This window comes from Hordeum vulgare, chromosome 2H (assembly GCF_904849725.1).
Source record: "Hordeum vulgare subsp. vulgare chromosome 2H, MorexV3_pseudomolecules_assembly, whole genome shotgun sequence".
Lineage (NCBI taxonomy): Eukaryota > Viridiplantae > Streptophyta > Magnoliopsida > Poales > Poaceae > Hordeum > Hordeum vulgare.
In genome coordinates this window covers 238,186,672-238,193,296 of record NC_058519.1, presented here as the reverse complement: position 1 = coordinate 238,193,296, position 6,625 = coordinate 238,186,672, and the positions used below count along the sequence as shown (strand labels likewise).

The following is a 6,625-nucleotide window of genomic DNA, read 5'->3' as shown; positions in this document are numbered from 1 at the left end:
AGGGAGGGTTGCAAGTCCCTTGAGCTCCCTCCAACAACCTCGCTGCCACCTTTGGTGTCGCCCGTGCCAGAACGGGCTACAGTCGAGGGGTCAGCAGTGATGGAAGAGATCCTAGCCAACTCTTCCATTGTTGCTGAGCACCGCACCTTAATGGGTGTGGTCTTGTGGAGCATTAAGTCCATTAACAGCGGACTTAATGAAGCCTTTACCGGCTTATTGACGGGTTTTAAGGTAAACCACACATTTTTAAATGTTGTTTTATATATTTAAATAAATTTTACTAGTATGACAACCCTTGAGACACGGGAGTTTGAAAAGCTAACCTGTGGCTCAAAGAAATACACAAAAAATTGTCTGAACACTTTGCTTAAAATACTTGGTCAAGCAAGGTTAGCTCAATAGGCTGAAACCATGCAGACCTATTGTGCACTTCGTAGGCCTCGTCATCGGCTTCCAATGCTAATCCGTTGGAGATACCCGAATTAATGAAAAACTGCAAGTGTGTGATGAAGAGTTTAACCGCCTCAATGGTCGGTTTGACGAGAAGCAGGATAAGTCGTATAAGAGTACTCCATTTTAGTTATATCTGACGGAATGTCCTGGCCCTGTCATCTAACCTTTATACTTTTATGCTTGATCAGCAGCTCAAGAAAAAGAGCTTGAAAAGCTCTGGGCCGAGGTGGAGAGGTCCAAACAAGAGGCTGTTTCGCACAAGGCGGCAGCCGAACAAGCGGCTGCCGAGCTGGATGCCCTGAAGACTGTTAACAAGCAATTCTAGGTGAGGGCCACGAAGGTGTGGCAAGATCTCGAGGAGGCAATCTCGAAGTGCGAGGACTTTGAGAAAAAAGCCAAAGATCAGGCGGCCGACATTACAATAAATATGTCAACTAGCTACCTTCTGTGAGTGACCCCAGCTGAATTGGTCATAACTCCACGACCATTTCCCTAAGAAGGGCTCAAATCCACGTCAACTTGGTCATAAAGCAGACACCAGTTGTTAACGACCTTATTTCTACCTGATTACGACCAATATAAATGGTCATGAGGTTGTGAACGTGGATGCATTGGCACTTAAGGCCACCTCTTTTTAAATGTATTATGAAGGAAGTACCATTTTTATTTATCCAAATGGTATGATTTTTTACAGCGCCTTCATATGCCCAAATTATCATCCTTCTCTAAATTATAGCTCAATCCAATCATCTATATGAGCCAACTTCAATTTCCATTTTTTTGTCCAGATTGGCACATTGTAAAGCAAGTGCTATATAGACCACTCCTATTTCCCTTAGACTTTTCGGGCTCTCTTACATATCCAAATCATTTCTACATGCCAATATTCAACTCCATTTGCCTAGTAAAGCTTTGTCAGCAAATTTCTAAAGTTTCTATCCACAGAGAAGCTTTGTGAAGGAAGTACTCGTTAGGATTATCCAAATGATGTGATATTTTTCCAAATGTTTCATATGCTCAAATAATCACTCTCCGTAAAATTTAGATTTATCCAACAATCCATGTGACCTCATCATCCAAACTTTTATTCTGGTCATATTTTCAGTTTGTGAAGCAACTATATTTTATATTGCTTAATTATTTATGAAACTTTTAGCTCATTTCATTTTCCCAATTTCTCTCCTTAATTTGCCCAACTTTGGCACGTCCAAATGGTATCAAATTTGAACAGTACCTACCTACGCCCAAATTACTATCCTCCGCAAAATTTCAGCTCAATCCATTCATTCATTTGAGCCCAGCTTCAACAGTCATATTTCTGTCTAGTGTGATACTTTGCAAAGAAAGTGCCATCTAGGCACCTGTGTTTGAGTTGAAATTTTGCCAAGGTCTCCTTAGTTTATGATCATCGTTAGCCAAAACTCAGGCTCATTGGCCATGTTCATTTCCCCCACCGTTAATCAAACACTTGGCTGCTAATTCATGTTTGGGCTTAGTTCTGTCTCCTTGTAAGATTCTTCTCTTGCATTCTTCTTACTAACACCTACCGTGGGAATGTCCGACACATCAGGCATGCCTAGGCCACCCATAACACGTGGCAATACCAAGGTCACGCAGTGACCACGCGGTTGGCATGCCAGTTTGCGCGCTCTTGAGTTGGGGCCCTCTGACACCATCCAAAACTCTACGTCCTGCCACCACACCATGTATCTCTGATTAAATAGATACTTATGTACCTATAAATGATTTTTGGGGAAAATAAAGATCAAACTATAATGCACCTACCTCCAGTACAAATTTGACCCGCTTCCTGCTGAATCGGGGGAAATTTGTCTTTTTCACGAGAGGTGTGTCAAAGATTTTGACACCCAACCATTTTTTTCAATTGTACAATAAATATTATCTAATATTTTAGAAAAAATGAATTTGTCCAATTTTGCAACAAATATATGGTAGGTCCTTAAAAAACCATTTTGGGCACTCCTTAGACAACATTCTTTGTCATTTCAATATGAACTCTTGTGCACAGTATGAGATAATTTGAAGAAATTATGCCATGAATGTAGCCATAAGATTGATCATCTCGCTTGAAAGCTATGAATCTTTCGAGATGATAGCTCATTTTTTAAAACACTTTTTTTAAAAAAATTGCCGTATTACAAGTTTATAATTGTTCCGAGTAGCTTGGTCACATATAATGATACAATGCGAAGGTTTTATAATTTTTTGAATTTTATTTGAATTTTGCATGCCCATTTTAAAATGCGATCAAAACGATGGGCATGGCCGTTCCTAGCTAGTGGTTGAATCTTGAATTTTTTTTGGTGTTTATGTGATTAAATGGATACTTCTGTACCAAGAAATTATTTTTGCAAAAAATAAAAAGATATTTATGATACAGCCGAAGTTCAAATTTGACCGGGTTCTTATTGAATCGTGGGAAATTTGTATTTTTCACGAGATGTGACTTAAAGATTTTGACACCCAACCATTTTATCAATTGTATGTTAAATATGATATAATATTTTAGAAAAATGATTCTGTCCAATTTTGCAACAAATATATGGTAGGACCTTCATAAAAAAAAATCATTTTGAACACTCAGAAAATGGAAAATGAACTAGTTTGAGTGCCACATATTTTGAACCAATCAGGAGGCACAAACCACTCTGCCACGGATCACCCTAGTGTAACCGATCTAAGCCGTTCACACCCACCGATCTAAGGTCTCTCATTAACCCTCCTCTGTAACCTAATCCAAAGAGCGCAACCCCCTTCTCCCCCGCGAGCCCTCTGTCTCTCCATCCTTTCCAGATCCGATCGAGGCACCACCTCCACCCATCGCTGACGCCCCACCCACCGCCGAGCCCCTCATCCTTCCGTCGCTGCCCTGCGAATGGGGATCTGCCTCTGCATCCCCGCCTCCTGCCGCACCTCCGGCTCCGACCCCATTATCCCATGGTACCTCCCGCCGCGACGGAGATTGCATCCACGTGCGCCAACACTCGATCCGCAGGGGCGCCTGATGTGGAGCTGCCCCGGAGCAGCGGATCGGGGCCTTCTTCCTAACCTCACTCTTTCACAGCCTCGTCCTCCTCCAGGACCGCCCTGCCACAGCGGCGGAGGACCCGAATCCCTCTTCATCAGCATCGAGTTCAGGCAGCCATAGATCCATGGTACGAATCGCTCCTCCTCCTCCTCCTCCTCTCTCTCTCTCTCTCTCTCTCTCTCTGACCCACCGCTGTCTCTTGTCCCTCCCTCTCTGAACCACATCTCCATGTACGCCGCGATCCAGGCGCTGGGCCACACCGACGTGGACATGAAGATCTCCAAGACCGGGTGGCCGTCCAGGGGCGACCCCGACGAGGCGGGCGCCACACCGTAATACGCGGGGATCTACATCAGGAACGTGCTGTGGAGGATAGAGATGAAGCAAGGGACTCCGCTGCTTGCTTTGCTTCCTCGAGCAGACTCATTTTCGACCCTGCCCCTCTCGTCGCACGGCACTTCTGCTGACCGATTCTCTCGCGGAGCCCAGGTGCGCCGCCGCCCGCTCCTCCAGGAGGCGGCGCATGCTATCTTCCGCCTGTCGATTCTCCCATGGAGTTCAGGTGCGCCGCCTCCTCCTTCCTCTCCTCCACCCCTCCCTCATCTCTCCCTCCCCGCGCCGCCTCCTCTGCAGAAAATAAAAAATCCCCAATGTCTTTTTATTCACCGGCAAAATAAATCCCCATCGATGGCGCATTGAACTGGCCAGTTCCCAAAAGTTCTTTGTTTCGACAGGTAGGTTCCGTGTTGACAGTAGTTCTTGACTCAATCCATTTTGTTTTCTATGCAAAATCTCAGGTTTTTTCAAGATACGTGGGCTTGGGACAGGTCGGTAACAATAAGAAATTCATATTTAGGTAAATACAACAGTCATTGGCACACCAAAGTTTTCCAATGGTCCGTATTGGTGATATCGTTTCATGATGAGATTTATGCGCTGCTGTATGCACATTCCAATGGTTAAGTCGAGGGCCTTGTTGCTATTGTTGTATATATCACATATCATTCAGCGTATCTGTACTGTAAGGGAAATCCTGTTAAAAGAAGTGCCAATAGATGTACTTGTTATGCACATAAAGGGGGCTACGATAGGGAGAGGCCCGACATCTCTTGATTATGGTGGTTGCAAAGTACATTTCACTGAAACACGTCTGCTTATAGGATAGCACAAAATCATGGTAAATAAGAAGTAAACTTGATAGCCTATGACCCAATCCGATTTTGCAATTCACCTATCAAAGCTCATCTTTCACTAAGTTTCCATCTCCACTGAACCTAGGCAAGTTGACAATTCCTTGTTCTAATTATGGTTGCTTGTGGTTCCACCTCTGTATAATGTGCATGTGTTGCATGGTTGCTTGTGGTTCCACTTCTGTAGATCAATGTTTATTATGGAATTTGCAAAAATATCTACAAACTATGACCTAAGAATCATACATCGATCACTCTTCGGTTTCAGCCATTCCAATCAATAAGGAGCTCTACAATATCAGTACATTTGCTTCACTGCGTGTGCGGCTAGAATCAAACACTTGTCATTAGTTGCCGAGGCGATTTAGATAGATCATGGATGTATCCATGCTTTTACATCATACTAATGCTGATCACAGTATCCTGCTGTTTTCCTAATGGTTGGATCACTTCGTTTCAATAGTTGTAGTCACTGATCTCAACGGTTTACTTTTTCATGTTGTGCTTCTCTAGTTGTTTGAATGCGTGTGCAACCTACTATGCTACTACTACTTGCTTGAATAGGTGCCGCTCATGCTAATGCTAGATTAATGCATCAACCTCGATGTTAAAAAGAGTGACCCAAAACATATGTCATCTCAAATTATATGATAATGATTGTTGTTAAAATGCTACTACTTAATTTCATACAAGTATATGCCCCAACTATTGTGTAGTTATATCCATTTTTGCTTTGTAGTTTTTTATAAATGATAGTTTGTGCAAGATGCACATATGCTAATTGCCGTTTGACCCACATTGCTTTCAAATATTTGGGTCTGATTATCTTTCCTTCCCAGTTGCAGGCCCCTAGCGATAATGGTGTTGTTGCTTCTTCATGTGTTGTTGTTGCGTCTCTGCACTTTGCATTTTGAGCTGATCGACTACAGGTGCCTAGCAACTTCTCCCATGTAGGAATACTCATGTGTTGATGCCTTCCTTAACTCTGTACTTGTCAGTTAAACATGAGCATGTTATATAATCAGCTTGCCATTACTTCACCAGCTTTGAAAATATTTTTGATCAATTGTTTTCTGTCCAACTTCATACTATTCTTCAGTCACAATCTGTTTGCAAATTCGCATGTAAGTTCCAGTGTTCGTTAGTTTTGCTAAAATAATTTCTAATCTCTCTATTGGTTGTTATTTTTTGGAACTGGTAATTGTCCTTTTATTGTCAGTTTTCTGTACATGATAGATGATTGTTATATATTTACAATTTATTCTTTGAGAAACATATCTATATAAATATATATAATTTCATATTTATAAAAAAGTGTCTAGCCGTGCATAGGTCTATCACTAGTAGTTCTGTTGTTCGTGAATCTTGCTAGTTATTTAGAGTTTCCTGTGTTTTGTTTCATCATTTGTTGTTATTCTGTTCCTAATTATTTTGTTCTGTAACATGCAGACGTTGACCTTCATTCATGTTTTGTGGCGAGCTCTAGGACGAAGAAGTCAGAAGAAGCATAGTCTTTGGCTCATTGGAGCTAGTTATAATTTGTTAGATAGCTCTAGTTAGATATTTTAGTTGTGTTTTTGGTTGCTGGAAAGCGCTTGTATAGTATGTTTGGTTATAAACCTGATGTGAACTATGTTTGATTGTAATCTACCAAATTTGGCAGTTTTCTTTGTTTGAATTCTTAATTATATTCTGTGTCTATTCAGATTTAAATTTCTTGTTTATTTTTGAAAATCAAAATTTGAATAATATGGCTCTGATTTGTAACCGACTTGCTAGAACCTGACAACTTGCTAGAACCTGATAACTGGATCCATATGGCTATTGGACCCATATATTGAAAATAGAAAAATGGAATCTGTAGAGCAAAGCAAGCCACTACCTAGAAATTTTATTTGGGCCAGGTCATGTCCCTAAGCAAAATAAAGAGAAA

The 6,625-nt window shown here is 41.5% G+C and overlaps 1 long non-coding RNA gene across 2 annotated transcripts; it reads left to right on the top strand.

Moving 5' to 3' along the window:
• Positions 1–3,230: 3,230 nt before the first annotated feature.
• LOC123425974 lies at positions 3,231–6,380 on the top strand. Of its 2 annotated transcripts, XR_006621967.1 has the most exons (5): positions 3,231–3,629; positions 3,749–4,064; positions 4,300–4,358; positions 5,532–5,621; positions 6,142–6,380. It is a non-coding gene; the product is annotated as an uncharacterized LOC123425974 (long non-coding RNA). The 2 variants fall into 2 exon arrangements; XR_006621968.1 differs by lacking the exon at positions 4,300–4,358 and having other exon boundaries at positions 3,233–3,629.
• The last annotated feature ends 245 nt before the right edge of the window (positions 6,381–6,625 follow it).